Genomic DNA, 16339 nt, shown 5'->3' with positions numbered 1-16339 from the left:
CGCAGGTTACGGGGAGAACGTACAAAACCCAGAACAGACAGCACCCATAGTCAGGATCGAAATCGGGTCTTTGGCGCTGTAAGGTGGCAACTCTACCGTGCGCCATCGTGCCGCCCTAAAAACACCACAAAAACCTGGTTCGTGAAGGCAGAGGAGTGGTTAATGAACTGTTTTGAATTGGTGGACGGAAACATGTTCAAAGATTCATCAACAAACCTAAATTCATATATCACTGCCCTCATCAACCTCAAAAAGAAATATGTGGTCAAATGTGTACCTACAAAACATTCTGACCTTTTACTTTTGCAAACTGAGGACAATGTCTGCACTTGTACTTCCCAGAAGTTTAAGGAGATTCGGCATGTCACCGATTACTTGAACAAACTTCTACCGATGTACTGCAGGAAATATCTCGACTGGTTGCATCATGGCCTGGTATAACAATTTCAGTTCACAGGAATGCAATAGACTGCAGAGAATGGTGGACTCAGCATGGTCTCTGATGGATATATCGCTCCCCACCATCCAAACCATCTACATCGGGGATTGTCTCAAGAAAGTGACCTATCATCAAGGATCCTATTGACCCTAATACCTCTGGAAGGTATCAACTGATGTGTCGAACAAAAGACTAAACCAAGGTTTAGTACAACTTAATCTTTATTAACACTCGAGTTACTTAAGCAATCATGCAAACCACTGACTTCTAATAACTTCTCATTTGCTTTACTATTCCGGCTTGTCACTCCTTAAACTAAATCACAAAACTCATGATTTGTACTCCGATATTATCCGTATGAATGAATTGGCCAGATTCACTCTGTCGGTAGGTGGTAGTTTTCTCTGAGCTTCGAACTTGTGTCCGTCCTTCTTGCAATGGTTGTTCCTGGGTTTGTCGCTGCCAACGTCTTGCACTGCCCTTCCTTTATACTACTTTTTCATTTAATTTTCTAAAGGATGCCTTTGTTCCAACTGAAGGCTCTCTCATTTCAAGCTGTCCCTCCTCCAAGGGCTGAATAATTAAAACAGATCTTTGTTCCTTATCAGGCTGGAGAGTTCTTAATTATGTTGCCTGTTCATATTTGCATTCTCATGACATAGTCCTTTTAAAAAACGGCTATTCCCAGACATCTTAACTTCTCAAGGCCACACTACTAGCCCTGAGGTTACCTTCAGCTATGCTCTCGCCAGATGTTAATGACATGACCGCTTTCACAGTGCTTCATCGTTCTCAATACAATACAATATATCTTTATTGTCATTGTACAGGGGCACAACGAGATTGAGAATGCGACTTCCATTCGATGCAATAAATTCTGGTCCAGTATTTCTCTCTGTCCCGCTCTGGCGACCTGAAGCCTGTCGGGATGCTTGACATCAAGTCTCTGGCTAAAATCCCCACCACCTGGGCCATCTTCTCTTCTCGTGCCACCGTCAGGCAGGAGGAGATACAGAAGCCCAAAATCCAATACCTCAGGATTCAGGAACAGCTGCTTTTCTATAATGATCAAGTTCTTAAATCAACTTGCACCACCCTAATCCTACCTCAGGAAAGGAACACTATGGACTACCTCTTGCACGACCATGGATTTGCGTCTAATTGTGTTTTTGTACTAATGTTTTGTATTGAGCAGTCCTATTTTACTGTCTTGTACAATTTATGTGTAATTTATGTATAATTTATGTTCTGATTATTGTCTGAGTCTTATGTCTGTGATGCTGCCTGTATTGTACCTGCACCTCATTGTACCTGTGCATATGACAATAAAATCGACTTCACTTGTCTTGACTTCCTCCCGCTGTTTTGTTTTGTCCCAGATTCCAGCATATGGTGTCGCTTGTGCTCCCGAGAAATGGAAAGTGGTTCTTATTTTTCAAGGTCTCATAATGAATCTATTTTTTAGAGCATTGTTGTGTCATGAGGCAAATTATTGGACATTATTGGACTAGGAAATTTAGTGCGATGCTTATTCTCTCATATGCACTAGCAAATAAGTTAGTAGTGATATCAAGCCCTGCCTACAAATGTGCAAAAATGAAGGCATGTCAGCCTACTCCAGCTTAATTTTCCAGGACTGGACTGACCTTGGTCATTAATCTGAAGAAGGGTCTCAACCCAAAATGTCACCCATTCCTTCTCTCCAAGATGCTGCCTGACCTTCTGAGTTACTCCAGCATTTTGTGATACCTTTGGTTCCTGAAGTAGAGGTGACAAGGATTGAATTGTTTTCCATTTGATCTAGCTCATTCTAGCAACATGATTGGATGGCATTTTCAGTACATGATGGAGTCAACAAAAGTGAAAAAAGATATCGCTAAGAAATTTATGAGGTAGAATTGGTTTGGATGGAGCCAAGAAGCATCAAATGAGCAGAAAACTTTGGTAATTCAATGTGATTCATTGATTCAATGATTCAATGATACTTTTTTGTCACATGTACCTAAATACAGCGAAATACTTTGTTTGCATACAACCCGGTAAAATAGATCTCACCTAGGTAGTGCACAAGTCTTGCCATGTTTTGGCGCCGACAAAGTTACAAAAGTTCATTGAACATTCCTATCTACTGCCTGCCACATGGCAGCGGGCAGCATAACCCTCCCCTCCCCACCGTCCCCATTTGTTCTCGCTCCCCCCCCCACCCCTGCGGGTCCCCCATTGTTCTCTGTTTATAGGATTCCAAACAATAGTAGTAATGTAAGCAGTGACATCAAACACAAAATCAAAGATGCCAATCACAATGGTCCTTCAGCAGTCATGGGTGACTTTCATGCATTTATGCAATGGTCCAGCCAAATTAGCCATCATAATGTAGAGGGTGAATTTCTGGAATGTGTTTGGGATGATTTTTCTTTGACCATATATTAGGGAATCAATGGGAGTACAGGCTCTCCTAGATTATGTCCTGTGCCGTGAGAAGGGGTTTAAGGACTTTCATGGGGTAGCAGATGGTGCCTTGTGGAAACTGCTGGGATCAGTGTTTAAGTCCCAGCTGTTCACAATACATATCAATAATTTAATGAGGCAATAAAATGTATGTTTACCATCAATATAGAACTTGAAGCTGTTGATTGTCTTTGGTTACACTACGGACTTTGGTTTTGCTCTATTATGATTACCTAGCAATATGGTTCTTAATTTATTGTATCATTGATTATTATATTTCTGTGTTATTGAGTTTATGACCTTGTTAAGCTGCAGTAAGAAATTAATTGTTCCATGGTCGGTAATATCACAATTGACTCTTGACTCTCTTGAATCTTGGATGGGATGGATGGATTCAGACTTTTCATGGCATCTGCCTGAATGCACCACTGCATTGAGGGGATTGACTTCAAGCTCTTATTAGGAAGTGTTCAGTCTCCAAAGAGATATGTGTTGGCACCCTGGCTCAATTAAAATTGCTGCAAGAACACCTCTGAGCTCCTCCTGCCTCCTGCATCAGATCTAAGCATGCCTGACTGCACTTGACATCTCCTTACACATGCATCAAGTGTGTGAAAAAGACATTTCCATCATGATGTTCTGTGATTTCTATGGAGCGTTACAGATGATTGGACCACCTACTCCCTTCCCTTTGTCAGGTCCCAAAACTGGTTTCACTATTCCTTTTACCAGATTGTAGCCTGGGGATTTCAATGTGAAAAGAGATTGAGTGGACTGGTTCTGTCCAAGAAACTGGTAAGGAGAATCTTTGACAGCTTGCAGAGCATGCTCCTTGGACTAGATGGATGTCAGTACTGCCAATTAACTAATAATTTTCTATTTCTGACATAAAGAAAATATATATATATTTATTAAAAATGATTCAATCTAAGGAAAAGAAATAGTATTTAATTTTTTGGGGGGGAAATGGAATAAATACTATAAGCTGTTGTCAATATGTTTTTGCACATTGCATGTACAGACGTCCTGAAAATCTTGGCACTAACATGTGGAGTTCCTGGCATTTGCTGTAAAATTAAATTGTGTTAATCATTTAGTAGCACATCGACATTCAGTGTAGCAGTCAAATGGAATCTTATTGCAGGAGCATGAGTTTCTCCCAGCACTAAATTGTTTGTATCCTTCCACTTTGTTGCACACCTACTCTTTATTGCTTTTACAGTAGAACTATTGATATAAAGGAATGAGTTCCAGAATTCAACGATAGGATGCCTGTAGAGTACTAAAGAGCACACTAAAGATGCCAAATGAGGTACAATGCTCATCCTGGGTATAATTGGGATTTTTACATTGCTGGAGCTTGACTGCTTTATGTCCATTCTACTGGACTGCAGCAAATGCTGTCAGATCCTGCTGTGTATTTCCAGCATTTGCTTCCTTTATTTCAGAATTCCACAGTCTGCAGCATGTTGTTTTTGCAGATTGTGGGAGTTCTGATACTTTTCAATTAATAGTATTGAGCATTTGACAACTAAATCTGAAGGAGAGGATAGAGTGAAATATTTGCAGCTGTTGTTCATTGTTGGTAAAATGTATTGTGGGCCAAAATGCTGGCAAATGCAATTATTGTAGAGGGGCAAACAGGTCGGCATGGACGTGGCGGGTCAAAGGGCTCTTTGCTGTACAACTCTGTATGAACCTGACTTTATTAAGAGGACTCATTGATCAAGGAGCTATAATCACAATTTTTAAATCAATTTGTCAGCCATTACACTGCCATTAAAAAGACATCTTTACTTTTTTTGTTTTGTTTTGCTTTTTTTAACTTGTTTTTTACTTTTTTTACTTGTTTTTTTACTTGTTTTACTGGAATATACATATTCATTCTAATCTATATACTAAAACTCGTGTTGTTTGTTCCTGAACTACAGCCAAAACGGTTCACGATCGCGCAACAATGTTAGGCCCACCTTACTCACCATCGTCCTGTGGCGCTATGGATGAAGTTTCATTCAAATTGGTGTTATATTTTTTGTTATTCACATTTTAAAGTTTAACATCAGGGAGGGGGGGGGAGGGGGGGAAGAAGCGGGGGGAGGGAGGGAAGGGGGAGGGGGGAGGGAGGGAGGGTGAGGGGGGTGGGGAGGGAGGGAGGGTGGAGGAGGGGTGCAGGGGGGAGGGAGAGGGAGGGAGGAGGGGGTATAAGGAGGGTTGAGGGGGATGGACTGGAGGAGGAGAAGGGGAGGGGAAGGGGGGGATGGGGAGGGGGAGAGGAGAGGGGAGAGAGGAGAGGGGAGTGGGGGTTTGGGGGGAGTGGGGGAGGAGAGGGTACTGCACCAATGCAGGAGAGGTTTGGGCCCACTTGGTCTAGTGTATTATTATTGTTCTAATTTTCCTTTTTGTTTAAATGATTCCTTGTAGTAAACACAAGGTGTATGTTCTGGTTGGTAATATAGACGCAGGAATTTCCTGTTTGTGCTGTTTAGTTTCATCCCTCACCATCACCATGCGCAGATGCCAGCATAATGGTGCGCCATAAAGTCAAATAAGGTGCTGTTGTGGTGCTTTGTAACAATGTAAATTTGCTTGTTTGACATTTTTTCCATTTAATAAACTGTATCCGTTTTTGAGTTGAAGCCTAAAGCTGAATAATAGTGTTAATTTAACAGTTTATTGTTCTGCAACATTTAGTTTTAAACCTCCAAGATAAGTAAAATGCAAATATGTCAGGACTTAATGCCAAGGTTGAACAGATGGTATCTTTGTCTCAGAGTTGTTAATTATAAACAAACCTATCCCTCCACAAATTTGTGCAGTGATGAAGAAATAATTGGACCCATTTATTTACTCAAAATATACTGATGTCAGTATGGATATTAAATGAACTATATTAAATGACTTTTAAAACATATCTCAAGGTTTCTCTATCCACAGTCGTTTTATTCAATATTACATTTTAGAAAGTTCCCAGGAATCCAGTCTGCATCTCAATGTGCATTTACAAGAAGGCTAAATGAATTTATTTTCACAATTTATTTTTTGCAAACAAGTGAAATCTCAGTTATATTTGCTATGAATTTGAGATTTGTGTTATGTAAGAGAATATTATGATAACAAACTGCTCTTAAGTGTCTTGTTAGAGGCAGGAAACATGTTCCCAATGTTGGGGGAGTCCAGAACAAGGGGCCACAGTTTAAGAATAAGGGGTAGGCCATTTAGAACGGAGATGAGGAAGAACTTTTTCAGTCAGAGAGTGGTGAAGGTGTGGAATTCTCTGCCTCAGAAGGCAGTGGAGGCCAGTTTGTTGGATGCTTTCAAGAGAGAGCTGGATAGAGCTCTTAAGGATAGCGGAGTATGGGGAGAAGGCAGGAACGGGGTACTGATTGAGAGTGATCAGCCATGATCGCATTGAATGGCAGTGCTGGCTCGAAGGGCTGAATGGCCTACTCCTGCACCTATCGTCTATTGTCTATTGTCTATTGTTCATGCCAAAAGACTGGTATCTTGTATTCAAATTTTGTAAACACCAGTTAAAAGTAATTGCTCATTTTTTTGCATTTAGATTGAAATGATACCATTTGTCACATGGAATTTATCAAATCTATATACTAAAACTCTTGTTTGCTTGTTTGCTCCTGAACTGCAGCCAAAACGGTACACGATAGCGCGGCAATTTTAGACCAATCTTACCGCCGTCCCTTTCGTGCTAATGGAAGAAGTTTCATTGAAATCGGTGTTATATTTTTAACGTTATTCACATTTAAAAGTTTAAATCTATCTCCTAGGGAGGGGAGTGGAGGGAGGGGGAGTGGAGCGAGGAGGGATGATAAGGGGGGTTGAGGGGGATGAAGTGGGGGGGGAGAGGGGGAGGGAAGGGGGGAGGGAGGGAGGAGGGGGGGGGGGGGGGGGGTGGAGAGGGTGCTGCACCAATGCAGGAGAGGTTTGGGCCCAACGGGTCCACTTGGTCTAGTGAATAATAATTTGTGGTATGTAAAACCTCAACAAGTAATTCTGTATTGGGTTGTTCTATTTTTTGATCTGATTCCACCTTTGCAAAGCTCCTTAAGCTCTTCATTTTTTTTTTACAATGGATAGGATTTGACTTTGCAGCCAGCATGTGGTGTGCATAAATATAGTCACATCACTATGAAAGTATTATAAATAGTCAAGGAGCTGAAATGTTTGAGTAACTGTTATACAAAAATATTAAATACTATTTTCCAATGACATTATTTTTTATATTAAAACTGTATAAATTATTTTATACAGGACTAGAGGGCCTGAGGACATAGGCTCACGGTGAAGGGGAAACAATTTAATAGGAATCTGAGGGGTAACGTTTTCACACAAAGGCTGGTGGGTGTATGGAACAAGCTGCCAGAGGAGGTAGTTGAGGCAGGGACCATCCAAACGTTTAAGAAACAGTTAGACAGGTTTGGAGGGATATGGGCCAAGCGCAGGCAAGTGGGACTAGTGTAGCCGGGACATGTTGGCCGGTGTGGCTAATTGGGCTGAAGGGCCTGTTTCCACACTGTATGACTATGACTCTATGACTCTACATTGTGCTGAACGTTAAGTTAACACAATTCAGACAAAATGTAGATTTCCTAAAAACCTGACTCTATCCCTTGCAGCCATCCTCTCTGCTGAAATGAATAGAGTTGCTGAATTTGCCCATGTTCAGTGCCCAAATATCATAGTTTAACTGCAGAGTGATTGCACTAAACTGCTAAATTGTATGAGGAGTCAAAACTGGTGCACAGTCAAAATGACAGCAGTATCAATCTCCCAGGACGTTCAGAACTTCTGTGTTCGGGTAAGTGGGCATTGGAATTGAGTTTGATTCCCAATCTGGTTCCTTCTGCAGAAAAGTTAGTGTGCCATTGTCAAAGGACCAACAAACCTGTGGAAGGCAATTGCTGAGGGAAATACAATGGTAAATAACATACACCTTTGTTTAGTTATTAAATGTCCTTTATAGCTATCACTATCAAATTGAAGGTAGACACAAAATGCTGGAATAACTCAGCGGGTCAGGCAGCATCTCTGGAGTGAAGGAATGGGTGACGTTTCGGGTCGAGACCCTTCTTCAGACTTCAGTCACCCATTCCTTCTCTCCAGGGATGCTGCCTGACCCGCTGAGTTACTCCAGCATTTTGTGTCTACCTTCAATTTAAACCAGCATCTGCAGTTTTTTTTCCTACTATCAAATTTATTTTCATTTAAACTTCTTGTTCAAATCATTCCAGCAAAATCACTTAAATGTACAATGGATTGCAAAGGGAGATTTGGAAAAATGGGGTATTTCATCCGATAATGTTTTCTTCCGTTTATTTTTAATTAAATTATTTATTAAACAACTTGAAGGCAACACAATATGGAGTTGAATGTTTAGCTCAATGTGTACAAATGTGTTCTAACTCCGTTCCCTTTCAAAGGCATATGTATTTGCTCCCATTATTCTGAACCCAGATATTCAACTTCACAATCAAATGCTATCTGTTCCTTTTGGAGACCAAGGTGAAACTATTGTAAGTGCTTCCTCCACTAGCAGGAGAATAGATTCAGTTAAAATGACAATGTGTTTTGTTGAAGTTTAGATATTTAGAAATTAATGATGTAGACAATGTCAGTTGGAATTGCAGCCTTGTATTTGGCAAGTGAACTACAAAATTGGCGGAGGATTTGCAGTGACCCACAACTTCCTCATCACTGTGCTTGCAGCGGTGGAGGTCAGGACTTTTGGCTGCCAAATTGGGCAGGCATTTTGAATTTATAGTGCTCGATACGAAAAAATAATTTGTTGCGGTTGAATATTAGCAAAACATTTCATGCCTGCTGGTACATCTGGTAAGTAATTCCCCATAACTAAATATTGAACCCTGATTGCATGATAATTCAAATTCTGGATTGCTGTGATTTTGTCGAGTTGCGATTTAATAAAGCCTTCCAGGCTTCTCCAGTGCTGAGATTGGCAATTGTATGGATGGTATATGTGTATTAGTTATGGTGACTTTACTCAAAGCAATTTTCTGTTTAGTATTCTTAACGAAAGCCTTTGATTAAATTGAATAATTTATTTTGTGTATGCTGATGAAGTTATCTCCTGTGATGCCTTTCATTAACCCTGAATCATTGGGACTGACCGAGTGCTTCAGGCAGAGAATACTTCTGCAGATAAGCAAGTAATTTCTTACCCATTGCTTTCTCAGTTCTGTATAGGAACCTGAAGACTGTTCCATTATTCAACAGAGGTTTGTTGAGCTCCGTTGGACAACTTTGTGCAAACTCATTACAGATTTGACGAGAAATTGTGGTGTGGCTTTCAGAAGCAGCGGTATGTAAAGTCTACTGTAACTGAAGTGCTTAGAATTAAATATGAGAGTCAAGTGGTTGATGATGGCCTGGTCAGTTATCCATGTATCATTTCCCTCCTGGTTGCCGGGCTCGTGGAGTGGAGTCCTCACGAGAACCTCCAGGCAACAAAATTGCTTCTAACAGCACACAATTTGAGTGCCTTGCTTCACCAACATTGGATGAGGCCACCTCTGCCATTTGCCTTACTTTGAACCTGCTGCTCCTCCCCAACTTCCTACAACTTCAACTTCTTTTTATCATAATTATTCTGGAAGATCTTGGGCAAAGGTTAAGTTCTTTGGGTGAAGAAGTTGCATAAAAAGCAGCAACTAATTTCAGAGTATCTACACTTCTCGGAACAACAAATTCATGAGCATCCCGAGAGCTTCCTGCATTAGGCAAGTTAGTGGTAGGGTTATAGACCAGAGGCGAATATGACAAGGTGTCTTAGAGCTAACCTTCGCCTTCATCAGATCACCAACCTCAACAGTATCAGCCTCGTCAGAAAAACAGTGACAGCTTTGGAGAACGCTCTTCCACCTGCTAACACACGGAGGTAAATCAGCCTAAAATACCACACCACCAGGTTCTGAAACTGCTACTTTTGTACACCAAATAGGCTCTTGAACTAACCCATACAATCCTAATCCTACCTCAGCAACCGGGCACTGTGGTCCACTTTTTATGCACATAGTTCTTTGTTTTAGAAATGTTATGTGTATTTTTTTGTGTACTTTATATATAATTTGTGCCTGTGATGGTGTTGCAAGCACAATTTTTCATTGTACCTGTACCTCACGTGCATTTGACAATAAAGTCAACTTGACATGAGGGTGTGGAGCGGTGGATAGGGCAAAATTAATTTGAGGATTGCTCAATTTTCGGTGCTGTCCTGCGTAATGAGGATATTTTGAGAGTGAGAGTGAATGATTGCGCCTTCAGATCAGGTAATGCCTGTGGAAAGAGAAAAACGAAGTTAATTTTACAGATGGATAATCTTGCATAAGAACTGGCCGGTTCTGATAAAAAACGGAAAGCAAGATCTGGAATTGCTGAATTTGATATCAAGTCCCAAAGGCTCTATTGTACGTATGTTGGATTTTATTAGAAAACTGTAGGCAGCCACAGTTGGGTAGGTTAGAATAGGAATGGGATGAGATATTATATTGACAGGCAACTGGAAGCTCACTGTCGGTCTTCACTGAACAGCAGTATTGCACAGAGGTCACCCGGAAACCATTTGGTTTCTTGAATGCAATTGTCTAGATTGGAGGAAGTACTAGTGAATTGCTGCTTCACTTGAAGGACTGTGTGGGTCCCTGAATAATGTTGAGAGACATGGTTAAAGATGAGCTATTGTGTATTCTGTGGCTGCATCGAAAAACTGCTGTCAGGATAAAGAGTGGCTGGCAGAGGTGCTAGAGCAGACATGGAATAGCAGACGTAATCATCTCTTTGGAATGCTGAAAAGGAAGGGATGAGAAGGTGTGTCTGATGGTAGGATCTTGTTAAACATGATGGAAATTGTAAAGAATTACCTGTGAATGCTGAGACTAGTGGAATGGAAAGTGAGGAATGGAGGAACCTTACCTTTGCTCTGGTCACAGGGGAACAGGTATGAGCAGAAATGCAGGAAATACACACGAGACTGTCAACTGTGAAAAAGTGTAAACCACATTTAAGAATAAAGGAAGACATGTCGGAGACTTCTGTGCGTCTCATTATCTGAGCATATGCAACAGAGACGGAGAAACTAGGAGAATGCAATTGGGTCCCTACAGGGTGGGACAAATTCTAGTCGAGATGACTATGGGAGTTTGTGGGTTTGTAATGGACATTGGCCATTAAGTTAAGCCCTGAAGTGGAGGCAGAGAGGCCCAAGAAGGAAAGGGAAGAGTCAAAGATGGACCATGTGGAAGTGAGAGCAGGATGGAGATTGACAACAAATGTATTAACATTTCTGAGACCAATTTTAAGTGCAGAAAGCAGAGCCTTTACAGTTATCAAGGTACTGAAAAAGAGCAGAGAGAGGGAGCTTGAACCCGACTGAAACAAGTTCTGTTTCACATATCCCACAGAGTGTAACATGGACCAATGTGTGTTTCCATAGGCACCCTTAGATCTGCAGAAAATGAAAGGATTTGAAGAAGTCATTCAATATGAAGGAGAGTTTAAATGTAAATCTTCTCAATTGTTCTGCTTTTGTTCACTCACCATTACCAATCCCCTTCTGAGCTTGCAGTTCCCTGCTTTCTGAGAATTAACCCCAATATTGACATCAAGACCTCAGATGAGACTGATGCTGAACCAACTGGTAGCCAAAAGGTCATTCTTAGACACGTCCTCAAACCTGCTTCTGGTTTATAATCCCACCACTGAATATCAAGAAACATTTTATCTTCCTGGTTTGGGAGATATTTCCTCCTCAGCCTCCAGCCTTACTATCCCCAATCCTGCACAACCTGCTTCTGCCTCCCTTCCAAGATCCATGATCTTAAATGTTGAGGCAAGCGTAATATTTTGGCCTGTTCTTGCCCCACCAATCTTATTTCTTATTATCTTGACTCTATTCTTTCTCTTGTTCAGTCCATTCTCACTTACATCTTTGACATATGTAACGTGTTGGTCAAGACCTTTGTCAAAGGAAGAAGTAGAGGAGGCTCAAGCTATCCTTGGATTAAATTTTACCCAGAATAAGGGAATCAAGAATCAGAGGACATAGGTTTAAGGTGAAGGGGGAAAGGTTTACGAGAAACCTGAGGGACAACTTTTTTACTCAAAGGGTGGTAGGTATAGGGAATGAGCTGCCAGAGGAAGTAGTTAAGGCAGGGACTATCACAACATTTAAAATATCATTTGGACAGGTGCATGGATAGGATGGGTTTAGAAGGGGATGGGCCAAACGCAGGCAGGTGGGACTGGTGTAGTCTGGGCATGTTGGTCAGCATGGTCAAGTTGAGCCGAAGGGCCTGTTTCCACACTGTGTGACTCCATCACTCCATCCAAGTGTGGGACCGAACATAGATGGATTATACATCCATGGTGAAGAGGAGCAATTGCAACCAGCAATCTATCAAGATGACGAGGAGGCTACAAAGGTCTCAAAGATGCAGTGGGGAAGGTTTGAACAAGAAGAGAAGTATAAAGAAATACATTTGGTCAGGCAAGAGCAGGCTAAAACAATGATTCTACCCAGACATAGCTATTTGCGAATTTTGGATAGACACATGAGGAGATGTCACATCATTGGTACTACGCCGCGAGCTGCTACCTGACTATTTTAGCAACCTAGACATCTTTCTGGGCATTCCAAATACTGAGCTGAGCTGTTTCACGAATTTTGCAGATGAACTGAATTACCGTTATTGTTAAAATCTATAACGGTTAAATGTACAAAAAGTAGGTGAAATTCCATTTCTAGGCATTTATTTTGTACATTTACTTAGTTTCATATGAAAGGTATGCATGCTAATTTGAGTTGCTTTTCAGATCCAAATAATATTTTAAATGGTAACCTTGTAAAAGGAAAGTTTTACAGTAAAGTTTATCCATATTGGTGCTTAAATTGCAGTATTCTGGAAACAATTAAAAATAAGCATATTCAACATTTCCATTACAGTATTTTTTTCAGGCACATATAAGCAACTGATGTAGAAAGCAATATTTATACTTACGCAATTTAGGCAAGGTGACAGAATCCTAACTGCCAAGCCAGCATTGGGCAGTGTGAAAACATAAAATATAAATACAGTAATAAATCTGATGGTGCTTCTTGTCAAGAATCAGCAGAACAGCTTTTTTTACAGGGTTCTAGAAATAAATCACAGGGATGTCAACAATAAATGCACTGTCTCCTTCGTACTTTTTTAGTTCTTGTAGCTCTTTTGAACAAGTCTCCTTTCCACAGATGGGAGACTTAAGGGCCTGTCCAACTTAGGCGATTTTTTTGGCGACTGCTGGCGACTGTCAAAGTCGTAGCAGATCGCCGAATTTTTCTTTTACCAGACGACAATGACCACGACAAGCTGAGTTAAGTCGAGATTACACCGTCTTCTGAAACATCGCGAAATTCCCACGCTGTCAATGCTTCTCCGGCGTCTTGGTTTTCGCTGAAATCACTGACAAGTCGGTAAGTACTTGAGAGTTTTGAACTATAACACCTTGTATGGGTTACTTAAAAACCAAGCTTCACTGTAACAAGGAATAAACTGGATTCACTTCCAGTTTACTAATAGCTGTATTAAAAAAAGTTTAATAAAAAGTTTAAACGGTTAAGTGGATTTTTGTGAAAAGTGTGTGGGCATTCTTTGAAAATGTAAGGGAGATGTATATCTGGTTTCTGGGTTGAATATCTGGGTTTGGAGCTCACTTTAAATGTAATGGCTGAGGCCAAAAACATCGCGAAAATTTCCACGCTGTCAATGCTTCTCCGGCGCCCTCATTTTTGCAGAAATCACTGACAAGTCAGTAAGTATTTGAGAGTTTTGAACGATAACACCTTGTATGGGTTACTTAAAAACCAAGCTTCACTGTTACAAAGAATAAATCGGATTTACTTCCAGTTTACTAATAGCTGTATTAAAAAAAAATAATTTAAAAGCGGTTTCGTGGATTTTTGTGAAAAGTGTGTGGGCATTCTTTGAAAATGTATGGGAGATGTATATCTGGTTTCTGGGTTGAATATCTGGGTTTGGAGCCCACTTTAAATGTATTGGCTGAGGCCAAAACCATCGCAAAAATTCCCACGCTTACCTGACCGTCAAACTGTCGCCTCCAATCTACCTGTCAAATGTCCTGACGGTAAATAAATTTGTTAAACACAAGCATTTTATGGTATTTTGAAATGACTTTACTTATTTTAATATTATGTGCTTCTAAATGCATCTTAAGAGAACCTATCAAACCTGGGGACAGCAGGCGACAGCGCCCGCAATAAGCAACGATACCTGGCGACAAGCCAGCTGTCGCCGAGAAATTTCAAACCGTTTGATTTCTCAGCGACACGCCGAGATCCACTACGATAGCATTTTTTTCTGCTTATCAATTTCTCAAATAATTGCTTAGTTGTTCTAGGTCCCAATGGAAATAATGTTATAATCATATAATATCCTCCAACATTTTCGCCACCTCCAACGGGATCCCACTACTGGCCACATCTTCCCATCTCCTCCCCTTTCTGCTTTCCTTCAAAACTCCCTGGTCAACTCGTCCCTTCCCACCCAAACAACCCCCTCCCCAGGTACTTTCCCTTGCAACTGCAGGAGATGCAACACCTGTCCCCCTCGACTCCATGCAAAGGACCCGAACAGTCTTACCAGGTGAGGCAGAGGTTCACCTGCACCTCCACCAACCTCATCTGCTGTTCCAGGTGTCAACCTCTCTATATCGGCGAGACCAAGCGCAGGCTCGGCGATGGTTTCGTTGTCTTAACCTACTTGATCTCCCGGTGGCTCAGCACTTCAACCCTTCCCATTCCCAATCTGACCTTTCTGTCCTGGGCCTCCTTCATTGTCAGAGTGAGGCCCAACGCAAATTGGAGGAACAGCACCTCATATTTCGCTTGGGTAGTTTACACCCCAGCGGTATGAACATTGACTTCTCTAACTTCAGATAGTCCCTACTTTCCCTCTCTATCCCCTCCCCCTTCCCAGTTCTCCCACTGTCTTCCTGTCTCCGACTACATTCTATCTTTGTCCCGCCCCCCCCCTGACATCAAACTGAAGAAGGGTCTCGACCCGAAACGTAACCCATTCCTTCTCTCCAGAGATGCTGCCTGACCCTCTGAGTTACTCCAGCATTTTGTGTCTACCTTGTGTTATAATCAGTTCTGTACACATAATACAAATGGTAACCCCTAATTCATCAGTCGCATCATATCTAATTAGCATTATGGAAACTTGTGCTATTGTAGAACTATCCGATTTTCCCTTCAGACCAACCATGATTTCCTCGATTTACCTCACACCAATTACTTAATTTAGCTACATCGTTTAGGATTTTTCTCAGTTGTTTGAATAATACCTTTTAGTTTATCAACTCAAACTAATCTACCTTATGGTTTGCTTCAAGGTTTCTTTGTATCGTGATGCAGCATAGACATCTTTTAAAATATATATTTTAGTACAACCTTTAAATTTCTGATGAGGTAAGTGTTCTGAGTTATTCTCATTTCATATTTTGATAGTAGCAAGATGCTAGTGAAGTGTGCAGACACAGATGTAAACACGCAATGTAATTTTGTTGCCGACTTGTACTGGTCTCAGAAATAATGTTGATATTATCCATCAAATACTTTTCCAGAGATATCTATAAAAATACAAACATATGAATAAAATTCTAACAAATGTACAATGATATTTGTAGGTACAATGGATAACCACATGGGCCCTGAGCTGCTCTTTTTCATTTCTGTCATGAATTTTAATGTTCATTATTTTCTTTATTTTGTAGAGTTCTGTTGTGGACATGTTAATATTTTTTATAGCGTTTCACATTCTGCTATATACAGTATGTTCAAAACTCATTTTTTAACTCTGGCTAACATAAAATGAATTAACATTTGTCTTGATATCAGGGAAAGTGGATTGTAAGTCTATTATGCATGTGAAGATGCCAAATATTGTTAATAAACGTTACATAAATTAATACTGAGTTGTATTATTTAAATGTCTCCCAATTAACACCATTTTTATTTTTGGTAGAATAATATTAACAGTAGGTTGTAACACAAAGTGCTGGAGGCACTCGGTGGCAGATACAGCATCTGTGGAGGGAATGGAACTGTGACATTTTGGGTTGAGGCCTTCTCCAGACTGGTTGGAATTGAGGGCAGAAAGTGGGGTAAGAGGTGGGGGTGGGTCAAGCCCCAGCAAGTGATAGGCTGAGAAAGGTATGATTGACTGATGGATGAAGTAGGTGACAAAGATTAGAGGTGAACAGGAGATAATAGTTTGTCTGATAAAAAGAGGAGGAGCGAAATGTAAAGCCTGAGAGAGGGATGTGGGGATGGAAAATGAGTGTGAAGGTGGGGAAAGGAGCAGGTGACTGGGGTGGGGTTATAGGTGCGCAAAGTAGTGAAGATGAGGTCACGAGAAA

The 16339-nt window shown here is 40.9% G+C and overlaps 1 protein-coding gene across 2 annotated transcripts in view; it reads left to right on the top strand.

Moving 5' to 3' along the window:
* The window catches only part of kcnd2 (potassium voltage-gated channel, Shal-related subfamily, member 2), a 369593-nt gene that overhangs the window by 70833 nt on the left and 282421 nt on the right, over positions 1 to 16339 (top strand). The window lies entirely within an intron of this gene.

The sequence above is a fragment of the Rhinoraja longicauda genome, chromosome 20 (genome assembly GCF_053455715.1).
Source record: "Rhinoraja longicauda isolate Sanriku21f chromosome 20, sRhiLon1.1, whole genome shotgun sequence".
Taxonomy (NCBI): Eukaryota; Metazoa; Chordata; class Chondrichthyes; order Rajiformes; family Arhynchobatidae; genus Rhinoraja; species Rhinoraja longicauda.
This window is presented reverse-complemented; position numbering and strand designations above follow the sequence as displayed.